Below are 17,036 nucleotides of genomic sequence, written 5' to 3' on the forward strand. Positions count from 1 at the left end.
TAATAATACGTCAGACCTTTCCTTTCTTTCTTCTTCTTCTTTTCGTTTCCTACCTCGACCACAACGATTCGGCGAGCTGTACCGCCAGGCGAACGAGCTCTGCAAGAAGCCAACCTCTTAGTGCGCTCGGTGAAAAGCAGGAGCGCTTGCGCAAAATGAATGCCAGCGCTCCCTCACGCGTGCAAGCGTGACTGCCACGAAGTGCACGCATCCGTAACGGGCCTCCATGCTTCGCTCTATGCTAAGGCGTGTTGGTTTCCACATTACTGAGCTAAATCGTGCTTCTGTAAGACCACCCTATAGAAAAGAAAAAAGAAAACCCGTGCGCTTCATAACCCTCATATCCAATAACGCCGCACGAACGTACGAGGAGCCAGTATAAAAAAAAACCCGTGCGTTTTAGGTGTGAAAGGGATAGCACGAACTGCACACAGGACCCGGGACCGTGAGAGGGGGCTTTCTGGAGCTTTGCTGATATTCTCACCAACATGCCAGCATATCTACCATGCGTGTGGCCCCACTACTACCATACTGTAAATAAATGCTTTAGGATTATTGGATATCGGAATTATGGCGTATATGCATTTATTTAATAGGACGCGGCTACAACGGTTGAGTCTTTATTTTTCTAGGCGCGAACATCATATGGCCGAGGAGTTGGAGAGAGAGAGAGAGAGAGAGAGAGAGAGAGAGAGAGAGAGAGAGACCACTGCATCGTAATTTCATGAACCTCCCATCTACCAAAAAGGACCATCATGCCGTGGCATGCAGGCAGATAGTTTACTCAACAACCACATCACAAACCATACTTTCAGCTCGATTTAGAATAGAAACCGACTAAAATCTAAAGTGAACACGAAATAAAGAACAAAAACAATTGTTTTTTCACTCGCACGCATCTAAATCAAAGTTGCAACAAGAGTCTTAATTTACCGTTATATCCACAGCGGCAAACGTATTTTCTGAGTCATCAAAATTCCTCATAGCGCTGCATTTGCAGTCGATATACGGTAATGTTCGGAGTCATAATTTTTTCCCTCTCTATTTAAACGCTTGTTCTTCTCTGTGCGTTCACCACCATATGACGTACAGGTCCCACAATATATCTGACAACTGTCTCCGAGCTTATTTCAGCGGATCTGTGAACGGCGGCTGTTTCGGAACGAAACGTATTCAACCAGCAGATGCGTATAGACTCATCTTTTGCCGGAAAAGATGTGTTTGTCCTTCGCCCCCAAAGCACTGACAGTCTTGAAGGTGGCCATCGCACGCGTGGTCTGTTTCATATGGTGGTGTGTTCTTTTTTGTTCCTTTAGTGACATCTGAAAATAGTTTTAAACGACGCAAAGCGTGCCAATACATCGATGTACGCTTCGAACCAAAAACCTATTTCATACGCTCTCTTACAATCTACAACGGAACACGTACACCAACACCCAACACCACAGTGCCTATTAAAGCACACGAGAGGAAGCAGTTCACAATTTACGTTTTAGCAATTGCCTGTCGAGTTCTTTTGCGCGTTATTGTTAGAGACATTGCAGATTCTTATCTCCAGTGTTCTTCTAGAGAGTTTTATGATCGATCTTTCTTTTATTTATGGACTGATTGATTGATTTAGTCAGTCAGTCAGTCAGTCAGTTAGTTAGTTTCACGTTTGGCGCAGTATTACATATTTATATGCGCCTTCTCCCTTCTTTCGTTCAGTGAATGGCTGTAAATGCGGATTTATTTATCGCGCGATCGCTTATTGTACTCCTCCTTTCCTCTTTAAATTGAGTGAACAGCTAAGACAAAGTATGGACCGACTCAACGCACTTCTTTTACTATTCAGACACTAGACCATTCAATATCAGGTTTTACCTACCGGAGCGGGGGTTTTTTTTTTTTTGTTTTGTTTTGCACGCGCTTTGATGCTGCGCCAGCTTGCGCGGATCCTTTCAGTGTTGTAGCACTTGCAAGCAAGCGCCCGTACCTGCGGGCTGGCGAGACAGGTGCGCTAGCGAGGAAGGTCGCGCCACCTAACGAAAGCCCATCGCACGAAAGTATTGCGCGAAAGGAGTCCTTCAATGCTCTGCAGATGGCGCTGAGTAACTACTACTCGTATGGGAGCGTCTATACACGCACACGCTCGTACGCGCGTACGAATGCTCCTTAATTAATCATACGCAACGTGCATACGATGCCTAATAACTGCTCGAACGCCCGTCGGGCAGGCAGGACAGAATTTCGATAATAGTGAGCTTTAGGCTCGGACATGGTTGGGCAGTAAAATTTTTTTTTTTCTCTACAAGGCTGCTTCCAAAAGAGATGGCAAATTAAAAAAAAAATTAATATTTCTCCGAGACGTAAATATGGTCCCTTAAATGCCTGCACGACACCATTATTTTCAGCATATGTGTCTCGCACTGAAAAAAAATTGCCGTACCAAATAATAAAATTATGGGGTTTTACGTGCCAAAACTACTTTCTGATTATGAGGCACGCCGTAGTGGAGGACTCCGAAAATTTCAAACACCTGGGGTTCTTTAACGTGCACCTAAATCTATGTACACGGGTGTTGTCGCATTTCGCCCCCACCGAAATGCGGCCGCCGTGGCCGGGATTCGATCCCGCGACCTCGTGCTCAGCAGCCCAACACCATAGCCACTAAGCAACCACGGCGGGGATAATAATAATAATAATAATAATAATAATAATAATAATAATAATAATAATAATAATAATAATAATAATAATAATAATAATAATAATAATAATAATAATAATAATAATAATAATAATAATACTAAAGGTAGACGAATAAGGAAGGAACGAAGAAAAAAAGGACTGGCTACACTCCGCGCAAGACATTTACCGTATTCATCATGTCTTATGTTATTGCTTTAAGGCGTTTTCCAGCAGCCTATGCAGCGCATATAACAAGTATGAATAAAAGGGGCAGTAAATTAAGCCGTTGCTGTGAAACGTTGCAGGATCTGGAACATTAGAATTTTTTTTTTCATTATCATCACATGCGCGACTGTGACTAGACGTGGCGAAACTGAGGCGTCTAAAGAGACGTGATCAAGTTTCCGAGAAAAATAAAGGTAACATTTGCCGCTGGAGAGTGTCAGTATACAACTGACTGTATGTCACCACACCGCTCATTCATTCATTCATTCATTCATTCATTCATTCATTCATTCATTCATTCATTCACATACCGACCGACTCATTCACCCATCCATCTGTCCTTGCATCTTTCGTTTCCCACCAGTACAGTCGCTCGCAACGACGTTGAGCGGGTTTGAGCATGTGAGGTTCGTTGCTATATGTCGATCACGTGTTGCAACCACGCGTTAGATGTCCACTGCAATGAACACGTCTCACATAAATGTACTTGCGCAAGCGCTCTTCGCAAACAGAAAAATATAGTCTGATTGGGACATGACCGACGATGCAATGTGCGGATTTCATACTATTATGTGACTTTTCCTTGCAGGCATGTGCAAGGAAAATGCGTCGATTTTGACCATTAATTACCCGATTATGACGAAGACTTAGCTTGGGTGTTACCAACTAAATACATGGGAAGGAAGAAATTGTTTTTCTCAGCAACCACTGCACCGACATTATAGGAAAACTTGTTGCGAGAAGAGATGGAAAATAAATCCGATTAGCTGGAAAATTGGATTTTAAATTTATGGCTTACGTATCCTTGGAAAATTCTAGAAAATTGCAGGATTAGAAACGAAAAAAAAATTCGAGTACCGCGTTTACAACTCTGTAACTCTGAAATAAAAGCCGATGTCACAATTCTGTAGACTAGCTGTATGTAATACATCTGAAGTGAATAAAGTTAATGCATCAGATAGTGCACTGAAATGTACCACTAATCTGTGAGTAGGACTTATGAAAAACCCTGGTAAACATTGTTAGAATTCGATGCAAGCTGTAATTTCACACACAAGATATCGCATACTCTAGCAGATCCCGTTTGCGGAGCTGGGATATATGTTTATAAAGCAGAATTGGGGGTTTGTAAACTTCGTGGTTCAATTTTTAAAATGAAATTTACCGATTTCCGGCAATTCTTTACGAAAACCTTCGAGGTCCTAAACAAATCTTTTGCCTCCTAGAGTTTCTAGAATTCAAGGTTACTCCTTTGAGTGCAACAATTTTTCATTCATGTTGGTCCGATGGTTCTTTAAAAAAATATATTTCTGCATTCTACATGTATTTGAATAGGGAAATCGAAGTTGGCCCCTAGTTTCCCCAAGAGTACACGTTTTCATAAGTGGTGGCCTTGCTGAGGCGGCCGTGAAGTCACTGATTGGTATATGCGACAATTTTTATGCGTGCCTATACAAATCGCATACTTTGCTTTCGTCAATACGATACAACCGCGTTGGCTTATCTGCCCTGAAATTCTGTTAAGAGGTGGCACACGACGCTGAACTTTCTTTACCATCGCGTTAGGTGCACCAGTTTTCGGTCATGTAGCAATTAAATCGGAAGTATACGGCACATGCTCACGGAGGAAGTAATTTCCTCTTTCAAAAGCACCTCGGCATCGTCTGTACTGGGAAGCTCTGAAGGGCGAAACACGCGCCGCCCAGAAACGCCACAACGCATGTAATAATTTCGCCCGACATTTTCGAATTTTCCGACAGACGGCGTCACAGTTCCTTTCCTGAGAGTGTACAGCCTACCGCCCTCCCCCCCCCCCCCCCCCTGAAAGAAAGAAAGTAAAAGCCCGCCCCTCTACCCCTTCCCGGTAACGGCAAGTCAGCCGCTTGTCGGCCATTACCTTATAATTTTTTTTTTTTGTTATATAACGTACAATTCGGTCTACTGCTAAGGTGAACACCCATGTTTGTAGATGAAGAGTAGGAGGAGGAGCAGGAGGAGGAGGAGCAGGAATAAACGTTATGAAACGAAAGAAAGGAATGTCAGCCGTATCATCTTCTCTCTTCCGGCTTGAGCCAGCAGGATAGCTAGGTCTTTGCACGCACATATTTTTCGCTCGGGTAAGTGTACTATCGCCCGGCTTGGCAGTAAATGATTTGTAGTTAGTGGCGTTGGCACTATTCTACGCACTCAACTGCGCGGTGCAACGACATAGCTTCGACCGGTACTTGCAGCTGCGATTTGTACTTTTTTTTTTCTGGACGAAACAAGCAAATATTGCATCCAAAGATGATACGTATTCAACAAACTACGCCGTGGAATGCCACCTCCGTGCGGATCTTGAGCACGAACGAACCAACGGTTTAGCCAGTAGACGTCTACTTAACAGGCTACCTTATCGGCGCAACAATCGACACACGGATATAACAGAGTGAAGCGAAGGCGCGTGTGTGACACTCTGGTCTGTATACCGCGAAAAAATGTAGAAAGGAAGAAAAGGCGAGACACAGCCGCGCCAGGCAGGCTCATCCGTCAAGTAGCAACGTATACACCATACCCAGTCCGTGCTCGAGTCTGCGGCCAATAGTGTGTACGCGCTGCTATGTCGAAATGACTCGAGAAATGTGAACGCATCGCTGCCATGCGACCGCCTACGCGCCGGGCACATAGGTTGCGTGGCACTAGCTCTCGCACTTACACGCACGTCTCACGGTTCCAGGGAAAAGAAAGACCGACCTGCCTACCTTGGCCTTGAAGCAAGCAGCTCTGGATTGTTTGAACACTTTCTACTTTGACCGAGTCCACATATATACGGATGGCTCTTCCACTCAGGCCAGCTCCACCGGCGCAGTGGTTATACCATCACGATAAATTAGCGTCCGATACAAGATTTCTCATATGACAACATCGACCGGATCGGAGCTTGTTGCCCTCCGAGGTGCCGTTGATTACATTAACAACCAACCCGCTAATCGGTGGGCAATATTCTGCGATTCGAAGACGGCCTTACAATGTCTTCTGTCATCTCTTCGTCGCGGGTCGTGTGAACAACTAGTGTCGGAGATACGAGAAATGCACCATCGTATGATAGCGAAAGGACACGACATCGTGTTTCAGTGGCTGCCTGGCCCCCATTGCGGTATCTCCGGCAACGACCTCGCTGACGAAGCTGCTAGGAAAGCACACGAAGGAGCAACCCTTGTTTCTGTACCTTTATCGCGGACCGACGCAGCCCAACACCTAAGCAAGGTAGCACACCGTATATATGACATTACAGAAGTAGCACACACCTGAAGTCACCCAAGAACGATTGCATTCCCTCGACCCCCCTATGCAACTGCGGCTGTTACCAGGGCTTCTGCGAAATGAGGAAACAATGCTCTGCCGCTTACGCTTGGGCGTCGCATTCACCATTGCATATACGTTTTTGATTGGAATGACTGATAGCGCCGACTGTAATGCCTGCGGTGCCGAGGAAACTATAGAACATCTACTGTGCTACTGCCCATCTTTTCAAAACGAAAGACATGACCTCTGCACAGCTCTCAATCAGCTAGATAGAACACCGTTCACCTTGAAGAAGACCATGGCCTCGCATATCGCAGCTACAAAAGGCCACAAAAGCTCAGCTGCGATATTTGAAGGCTATTGGAATGAGTCAGCTTCTGTGATACGGACTAAGTGACCGACCGATATACCCATTAGACTTTCTCTTCTTCATTTAATCTTTCCGTCCCCTTTTCCCTTTACCCAGTGTAGGGTAGCCAGCCGGGTTCAGTCCTGGTTAACCTCCCTACCTTTCCTTTATCATTTGCTCTCTCTACACGCACGTAAGCAGCACACGCGCACACAAAGTACACATACAAAAAAAAGGAGGATAATTTTGTCCTTCACCGAATCAGTAATGCAGTTTATCCTTGCAAATGTTTCGATAGAACAAAGTCTCTGAGTACTCGAATGACTAATTTCTGACGGGCGCCAATAGGTCATCGCACGGCTTCGGAGGTCGCAATTTCCGCAGGGCTGTGCGCTCAACGCAAGCTCCGAGAGTGGCGACGTGTGTACGTGTATCTCGGAAGCCCAAGCAGGTGGTGGTGAAGCGGACGAAAGTGACGCTGCGTGCATGCAAAGAAGTACGGTGTCTACTGTGAGAGCCGGCCAATGTCACATGAGTTCAGTTAAGTGCACCTATTCGGAATCCAGAGTGTTCCCACCCGCGATCAGACGACCGCGAGGTCCCTGGAGAAAATGTCGTATCGCCACTGGCATAATTCATCACCACGGTATAGCGCATACTGCAGAGTGCATTCGCATGCCATGCGAAATTTCCTATCGATCGTTTGCCTTCCGCCAATACGTTTTCACTGGCGGCGAGAAACTAGCTGCTGAAATACCGTGTACTTTACACACTAAGTATGTATTGTTGTCACTTTTGGTCCACCACACACGGCCTGCCGCTGTGCGTGCGCGCGCGCGCGCGCGCGTTCGTTCGTTCGTTCGTTCGTTCGTTCGTTCGTTCGTTCGTTCGTTCGTTCGTTCGTTCGTTCGTTCGTTCGTTCGTTCGTTCGTTCGTTCGTTCGTTCGTTCGTTCGTTCGTTCGTTCGTTCGTTCGTTCGTTCGTTCGTTCGTTCGTTCGTTCGTTCGTTCGTTCGTTCGTTCGTTCGTTCGTTCGTTCGTTCGTTCGTTCGTTCGTTCGTTCGTTCGTTCGTTCGTTCGTTCGTTCGTTCGTTCGTTCGTTCGTTCGTTCGTTCGTTCGTTCGTTCGTTCGTTCGTTCGTTCGTTCGTTCGTTCGTTCGTTCGTTCGTTCGTTCGTTCGTTCGTTCGTTCGTTCGTTCGTTCGTTCGTTCGTTCGTTCGTTCGTTCGTTCGTTCGTTCGTTCGTTCGTTCGTTCGTTCGTTCGTTCGTTCGTTCGTTCGTTCGTTCGTTCGTTCGTTCGTTCGTTCGTTCGTTCGTTCGTTCGTTCGTTCGTTCGTTCGTTCGTTCGTTCGTTCGTTCGTTCGTTCGTTCGTTCGTTCGTTCGTTCGTTCGTTCGTTCGTTCGTTCGTTCGTTCGTTCGTTCGTTCGTTCGTTCGTTCGTTCGTTCGTTCGTTCGTTCGTTCGTTCGTTCGTTCGTTCGTTCGTTCGTTCGTTCGTTCGTTCGTTCGTTCGTTCGTTCGTTCGTTCGTTCGTTCGTTCGTTCGTTCGTTCGTTCGTTCGTTCGTTCGTTCGTTCGTTCGTTCGTTCGTTCGTTCGTTCGTTCGTTCGTTCGTTCGTTCGTTCGTTCGTTCGTTCGTTCGTTCGTTCGTTCGTTCGTTCGTTCGTTCGTTCGTTCGTTCGTTCGTTCGTTCGTTCGTTCGTTCGTTCGTTCGTTCGTTCGTTCGTTCGTTCGTTCGTTCGTTCGTTCGTTCGTTCGTTCGTTCGTTCGTTCGTTCGTTCGTTCGTTCGTTCGTTCGTTCGTTCGTTCGTTCGTTCGTTCGTTCGTTCGTTCGTTCGTTCGTTCGTTCGTTCGTTCGTTCGTTCGTTCGTTCGTTCGTTCGTTCGTTCGTTCGTTCGTTCGTTCGTTCGTTCGTTCGTTCGTTCGTTCGTTCGTTCGTTCGTTCGTTCGTTCGTTCGTTCGTTCGTTCGTTCGTTCGTTCGTTCGTTCGTTCGTTCGTTCGTTCGTTCGTTCGTTCGTTCGTTCGTTCGTTCGTTCGTTCGTTCGTTCGTTCGTTCGTTCGTTCGTTCGTTCGTTCGTTCGTTCGTTCGTTCGTTCGTTCGTTCGTTCGTTCGTTCGTTCGTTCGTTCGTTCGTTCGTTCGTTCGTTCGTTCGTTCGTTCGTTCGTTCGTTCGTTCGTTCGTTCGTTCGTTCGTTCGTTCGTTCGTTCGTTCGTTCGTTCGTTCGTTCGTTCGTTCGTTCGTTCGTTCGTTCGTTCGTTCGTTCGTTCGTTCGTTCGTTCGTTCGTTCGTTCGTTCGTTCGTTCGTTCGTTCGTTCGTTCGTTCGTTCGTTCGTTCGTTCGTTCGTTCGTTCGTTCGTTCGTTCGTTCGTTCGTTCGTTCGTTCGTTCGTTCGTTCGTTCGTTCGTTCGTTCGTTCGTTCGTTCGTTCGTTCGTTCGTTCGTTCGTTCGTTCGTTCGTTCGTTCGTTCGTTCGTTCGTTCGTTCGTTCGTTCGTTCGTTCGTTCGTTCGTTCGTTCGTTCGTTCGTTCGTTCGTTCGTTCGTTCGTTCGTTCGTTCGTTCGTTCGTTCGTTCGTTCGTTCGTTCGTTCGTTCGTTCGTTCGTTCGTTCGTTCGTTCGTTCGTTCGTTCGTTCGTTCGTTCGTTCGTTCGTTCGTTCGTTCGTTCGTTCGTTCGTTCGTTCGTTCGTTCGTTCGTTCGTTCGTTCGTTCGTTCGTTCGTTCGTTCGTTCGTTCGTTCGTTCGTTCGTTCGTTCGTTCGTTCGTTCGTTCGTTCGTTCGTTCGTTCGTTCGTTCGTTCGTTCGTTCGTTCGTTCGTTCGTTCGTTCGTTCGTTCGTTCGTTCGTTCGTTCGTTCGTTCGTTCGTTCGTTCGTTCGTTCGTTCGTTCGTTCGTTCGTTCGTTCGTTCGTTCGTTCGTTCGTTCGTTCGTTCGTTCGTTCGTTCGTTCGTTCGTTCGTTCGTTCGTTCGTTCGTTCGTTCGTTCGTTCGTTCGTTCGTTCGTTCGTTCGTTCGTTCGTTCGTTCGTTCGTTCGTTCGTTCGTTCGTTCGTTCGTTCGTTCGTTCGTTCGTTCGTTCGTTCGTTCGTTCGTTCGTTCGTTCGTTCGTTCGTTCGTTCGTTCGTTCGTTCGTTCGTTCGTTCGTTCGTTCGTTCGTTCGTTCGTTCGTTCGTTCGTTCGTTCGTTCGTTCGTTCGTTCGTTCGTTCGTTCGTTCGTTCGTTCGTTCGTTCGTTCGTTCGTTCGTTCGTTCGTTCGTTCGTATCTATACTTATAACGGCTCTTACAGTGCCTTCTGATAAAGATGTGCCAAGATGTTAAGGAGCCGCTGATTTTACAAGTCGGCGTGTAATGTCATTTCTGAACTAAATGATAGTGAAAGCTTACTGTATTGTTGTCCGTGCTGTAGCAACCTTTCGCTGCATCCGGCATCTCTTTCTTTCTTTCTTTCTCAAATGATTTCACTTTGACATGTCTGCTGTTTCTGTGCACCTTTTGCTCACATAATTACTCTTCATACTCCATTGCATATGGCGAACACACGCACACAGGGTGTGTTTGCCACTTGCTTGTCCCTTCTTCTGCGCTTTCGCCCCCCCCCCCCCTTGAGAAAAGTGTTGGCTTATCAATTAGCTCGCGTTCAGACGTTATACATGTCAAGCTTTCTGCAACCTTTGCACAGGCTCGTTCATTTGAGCTTTTACATCCGGGCTTCCAGTTTCTGCGCTAAACATGTAAATTAACTTCAGACGCACGGATGAATAACGAACTTCGAAATTCAAGCGTTAAACAAGTTGTCAAAGGCAACTACGTGTTAGATCTCTGTAACGTATCTATTGCGTGTTTTCCACTTAGAGGAAATAGATTAATGCGCACTGATAAAGGAATCTGACATTAAAACTGCGAGTGTTCGTTCGTTTGCCCATGATGTCTCTAAAATGAAACACAAGTGGTTAAACAGAAGTAGTTAGTCTAGGCGCATGGCTGGAGTCCTTGATCTAAGCGCATGTTATTGAACCGCAAGCCATATCTGCATACAAGTGTACGAGCATACCACAAAGACAAAAGTTCAATACCCACATCAGTCAGTGAAGGCAAAAGGCAACGAGCTCGACTTCAGCATGCTGCGAAGTTGACAGTTTCTTAACACTAATCACCAGGTAGGTGTATAAAGCACGAGATCTGGTATTTGTACTTCGGTGAGTGTCGCTTTATTATTGAAAAGCAGGAATAAAGGTCTTAGTACTAGCACCAGTCATGACATGAAAACAAATTTTTCGCAAATGCTCTGCTCCACAAGCTGGTTGCACTGGCGCTTTGCGAGCATGAGGTTCTGGTTGGCAACATATCAGGGATAAGGGTTATACGAGTGTCCCAGCTGATTTGCTTTATCTAAAGCTTAAAATTGTGCCGGTATAGGAGGACGCCACGGAAACCACGTTGCTGGCCAACCTATCTGTCATGTACCGCAGGCACCGCAATATGATGTCTAACGAATCAATCGGTAGTTATCTGGAAAGCGCGAATAATAAAGGTGGCACCACATTCCTCTCTCCTGTCCTGGCATATCGTCAAGCAGTTGTGTAGTTCGATTTGAACGCATGCAATTGCCGATGGGATGGAGTCGTCGTACTTGTCTCTCAATTTCAACTTCATGCTCTATCAAATTTCACAACATAACTTGTCTAGCCAAGCTGAGAAAGGCAAGTATGCCAAAGCATGCGCGGTTCCACCGAGAAACAAAAACATATCCGGCGATTATTCATTTCGTTCATTTATTGCTTAGGGCCACTGGTTACGACGGTAAACTAGTTCATGCAACTTCTGGTCAACGCCCGATTACGAGCTGATCGGGAACACATTTGATTGCTACCTATAAGGTCGTAACTAACTTGTAGTGCTCATATCGCTCCGACTATCTTCGCTCGGTAAAGAAAAAGAGAATGGCTTCTTTGTTAGCGTACAGGAATCGGCGAGAGAGGGTGGTAGCGCGCGAACGTTATCTCATCACATAGTTTTGCAGAACCAAGAAACAGCGTGTTTTCATTTTCTTTCTTTCTTTTTTATTGCCTGATTCATTGTATTCCCCTCTATCGGGCCTTTTCGTCTCTCCGTCGGCACGGACAGCCTCTGCATTTCCGTCCATTTTTTACCAGTAATGATGTATTCATTCATTGAGTGGTCTGATAGGTGCAGGCTCGAAAGGAAAGCGTGGGACTCAAGGTGTCGAAGCTGGCTCTCACCTTAGCGGGCGCGTGACCTTGCCCCTTATACTCCGCCGCGGCCCCGTCGGGCGTCCGAAGCGGGTGGCGTTCACCCTGCGCCGACCGCGCACAGGCGAGGGGGCAAGCCGGTTCACCGCCGGGCAAGGTGCGGTGCAAGCGCGCGACGCAGGCCGCGTGAACCGCTTCCTTCCAGCGCCGCGGGCTTCCGCGGGGAGCCAGCGTCTCGCTTCGATCTTGCGCCGCGAGTGGCGTGGAGACGGACGTGAAGGCGCGGGTCACCACACGCGGGAAGTGCGCTCGCGTTCGACTTTGCGGTCGTCTGCTGCGCGCATCTGGAGAGAGGAGGAAGGGAGAAGGCAGGGATGTTAGCCCGAAAAGCTTCCTGGTTGGCTACCCCAAAACTGCAGCCAGCTAGGATAACAAGGAAGCATACAGCAAGACTAGGGAGGCGCACGCGGAGAGTTTGGGCCGATTGGTATACATACTTTGGTGAACAAACGGCGCTTTCGAACAGGCCGGTTAAGAGGGGACTATTCCGGCGAGCGCTGACTATAGCGACCGCGATTATCGTTCGAAGTTCGTGTAGATCTACGCGTACGCGGGCATCAGCAACTGCGAGAGAGTAGGACACATTTCCTGCCGGGGTGGCTTAGCGGTTATAGTGTGGCGCTGCAAAGCGTAAGGTCGCGGGATCAAATCGCGGCCGCATTTCGATTATTATTATTTATTATTTGTTTTGAACACATATATACAATTAACAGGAAAGGGAAAGCGAGGAGCAGGCTGGCAACTGCCACCGGAAGGGGCACAACGCCTGCCTACTTTTCAGAAGGGAGGTGACAGCAACACCGAAATGGAAGATAGGAAGGAGGGGAGGAAAGAGGAAAGGAAGAGCAACAGGACAAATCTAAATAATAAAGTAGAACAAACAGCACAGATCACACACAGGTCAGAAAGCCACGCTACTACAGAATGTTGAACAGAATAGTTTCGACGCTACAAACGTGTACCTAAGTCAGTTAACTCTAGAAAAGTAAGTAGAGCGCGATGAGCCTGATCACGTTTAGACGCACAACCAGTGGGGTTATAAACACTCCTCGAGTGTCGCACACCGCAGGCCAAGCAGATGATAGTCGCTCACTAGCGACAAGCGCTGCGCACTGAAAGCGGGACACTCAAATATATAAGGTGCTGAAGTGTTTCGCAGCAGCCACAAGACGTACACGATGGACTGGTCACACGTCCTTGTCTGTATAAACGTTCGTGCACGTTCACGCAGCCAACCGGATTGAAATGCAAAAACGCACCATTGGGGGCACGTTAAAGATCCCCTGGTGGTAAAAATTAATCCCGAGACCCCACCCCCTACCCTATGGCGTGCCTCATATTAAGATTGTTGTATTGGCACGCAAAATCCCAGGATTGAATCAATCAGCGGACACGTTTACGGATCACATTAATTATGCGGATCACGTTAAAAGTATCGTCATTCAGGAAAATAAAAGATTTTGTGCGTCACATGGTTCTGACAAGTGACTGGGAATAGCAGAAGCAAAACATGTGGCAGGAATTTTCTGATGAACTTTCGCTAGCAATTGTATAAAACAGACTAGAGTATTGTGTTCTTTCTATGTGTATTTCGTTCTTCTTTTTTTACTTTCCAATAGTTTTTGATGACTGCTACTTTTCCAACACATTGACAACTGCATATGATGAAATAGAGGGATGTGCTGTACATTTATTTTGCTGCTGTAGCCCCGCAACAATATGTCTTTGCTTAAACTATGGCTCGTGCAGGAACAAATACAAGAAATTAGACGAGCGATGGAGGAACAGGGTGAGGGCATGGAAGGGAGGAGGGTTCGAAGATGTGTCCTTGTGTTGTGCCTTGTTGAAGGCAGATACACAGTGGTCCGCATAAAAGCATCGGTGCTTTCGCGGACTACAGGCAACTCTTTGTTGCGAATACAAGAAATTTAATTTTGCTATTGTACATTTTATTTTTCTCTCTTCCTATTGTTTCATCTGTTCTTAGAGCACAAGGCTGTGCGATTTGGGCCAGAGCACTGCCCAGTCCCGCTCAAAAGCATCATTGCTTTGGCGGGCTGATAAAATATTTGACTGTATGTTTTATGTTCTAATAAAGAAAAAAATATGATAACTATTTTTTGGAGCAAATATATGGAAGGCTCATTGACGCTGGATTCACCATATCTGTAGATAAAGTAAAGAATTCAGTAGTTTAGCGCGTTCTTTGGTTCCGATATCTTTTCAAGATGATGCATTGTTGAAATTTTGTAATGCACTTACACGCGCGCGTGTGGCTATATAGGCAAGGCTATACAAGGAGTTCGCGTCCTTGCGCTATCTGTCGTTAATGCAACGGTCCGTTTGGTCTATCTAAAGGAGCTCGTGTGCGTCATCTCTTTCCCTGTTCAGTTCTTCGCTCGAACGAGCGTTGCAAATGGGAAGGGAAGACGCGGAGAACGCCTGCACGCGAGTTGACTGCGTTGCGCAGTCGAAGACGCTCGCACATGTCATGCAGGCGTTCTCAAGAAGCACACAAATGTGACTTCACTGTCACGTGGGCCGACGAGAGTTGGGATAGCGCCCAGCAACGTTTGTGCGGACAGTGCACAATCGTCCATTAGTCCCACTGCACCGGAGTATGAAGGACAAACTACGCGTGCGCTTGCCGGCGCGCGAAAACTCGATGCCCGCGCGCCTTGCGCTTGCCGCGCCTCGCCTCGTGAGGAATGGCGGCTTGGACCCACATGACGCGCGCCAGCGCGCGCGTCTCGGCTCACAATTTTCGCTTTGGCAGACATCGTTTCGTATTTTTTTGCGAGGCAGCGAGAGCACCGATATTTGTCGGGAGAAGATATCTATGCTCGTGACGCGCTTCGACGCGTACGATCTGTCCTGCATCATCTGCGCATGCGTGAGGCGCGCGGACGCGAGCTCTCGCGCGCCGGCGCGCGTACGTGTAGTTTGGACTTACGATTCCGTAGGACACACCATCTCCGTTCAATGCTCTATACGGTGGCGCTTTTACTTTGTTCTACGCTCTGAAACTCAAGCGCTGCAAGAACTTGCGCATCGTCATGAAAACTTCGCCAACGTCAAGCACCGGTGACTACGCGGCGACAGAGGCGACGGCGATATGACAATGACGGCGACGGTGGCGCAGCAATGACAATATTAGTGTGGGGACGACAGTGGAAACGACGGCGGGTGCGGGAACTTCATGCGCGTGCCACGCGCTCTTAAATATCAGCCGTCACTAACACCACGCTGATACAGAAGGAAACACCGTTTTCTTCTTAAATAAAATTCTCTAATGTCTTGCATGCCTGTTTCATCTTAGAAAGGGAAGTAAAAATGCAGCGGAATCAAGCCAGTTGCGACAATCATAATTCACGCTTTGCACGTGCACAGTGACACATGTGCCAAATGAAGACGCGACACTCATAGCCGGCTGCACGTTTTCACGAAACAACATAAAAATGATCTTTAAAATTGAAACGGACCCGCCGCGGTTGCTCAGTGGCTATGGTGTTAGGCTGCTGAGCACGAGGTCGCGGGATCGAATCCCGGCCACGGCGGCCGCATTTCGACGGGGGCGAAATGTGAAAACACCCGTGTACTTAGATTTAGGTGCACGTTAAGGAACCCCAGGTGGTCGAAATTTCCGGAGTCCTCCACTACGGCGTGCCTCATAATCAGAAAGTGGTTTTGGCACGTAAAACCCCATGCTTTAATTTTTTAATTTGAAACGGCTTTCCCTTACGTTTCAGGAATGCTGCGTACAAAAACTTCAATTCACCAAGATGCGATGCCACTGAAAGATTTGCGGACGCACTGGCCCTCCCTATCCATACTAGAAAGTCAGCTTCATTACAATTTCAAAAGCGCATTATGTAGGAGGTAGAACATTAACCACACCCTTGAAGTGACGCCTCAAGAGCGCGAGACATGTTGAGCTTTAGAGTATGTATTCAAGGGCATAAAATATGTAACTACTTCGCGAAAGAGAAATTATAATTCGCGTTATGACGCGTATACGAAGATTGACTTTTGACGCGAGAATTTGGAGCAGCATTCAAATGTAAGTAAAGAGCGAGTGGTCACGAAGCTTCTCGGGATACATTTCCACGAAGTGTATCGCAGGCTGCTCAAGGAAAGTGCCAACTATCGGATACTGCAAAACAAGCGAGATCGGTGCTTCTCAAGAGAAACAGCTTCAATGAAAATTGGGTTGTGATTCTGCAAGGTTGCACAAGTCTGCTGCCGCTTTTTAAAATTTATCTTTGTGCTGTTTAATATTCTACTATCAAGTGCTTCGGCAGGGCGACGCATTTATTCAAGAAGTTCAGACTGGAAGTAATCAAAAGAAGACAAAGGTGCTTAAGGCGTGTTGGGGTTAAGTACCACGGAAGCGGTACGTCGAACCGCAGGTAGCCAGGAATGCTTATGCAGTCAAGTTCGCGGACATTAGCCTCGCCGTTGTGAGGAGGCAGTTCAGACAAAACTTAGAGGCTATTGTCTGTTGCTGCTGCAACCCTCGTTCGGTATTTATTCAAATATCCGTGTCGCAACACACAACGATATAGTGTCGAGTTCATCGCTTCCCGCGTCCTTCGACCTCGTCTACCGCGCTCGGGTACATTAGCATTCAGCAATTCCATCTTTACTTCGTGTGGCGTCCACCCCGTTTTTCCAAGGGTCCCCGGTGTTTATGAAACAATGCCTACGATTCCTGATTCTCTCACATCTTTCGGACACATATTTAACTTGTATTGGACAATGCCTTCCAACGTCGTCCGACTTTCACCGTTCGTGATACAGCCCACTCCCCTTTCCTCCCTCCTAAACACAAAGTTCGCCCGAGCGCGTGAGGGACTTATACAGAGCCGATATCAATACATCTGTGACACGCGTACTCTCAATGTGGTCATGGGCAGTTATAACCGAAAATTTTTTTGGGTAAAGGACTCCTCGGCAGTGATAGCCTCCCACTTACACGAATGACCACGGCAAGTTCGAGCATGCTGGTCTATTTATTAAAAACGAATGAACGAACTCAGGCTTTGGGGAATCGTTACCCGTTATCTTTAACTTATTTCTAAAAAAAAGAAATTGTTGAATAAAAGAACCCCCGCACACTTGACCATTGAACTGAAAGAAGGCCGCAATGATGCTGAAGCAAGTTGCCAATTAATTCCTTCAGTTTCACTTCGCAGACCTGGAAGCTGAAGTACTTATTCTAGACAGCGCAACGTAAGCTCAATTT

The sequence above is a fragment of the Dermacentor variabilis genome, chromosome 2 (genome assembly GCF_050947875.1).
Source record: "Dermacentor variabilis isolate Ectoservices chromosome 2, ASM5094787v1, whole genome shotgun sequence".
NCBI lineage: Eukaryota > Metazoa > Arthropoda > Arachnida > Ixodida > Ixodidae > Dermacentor > Dermacentor variabilis.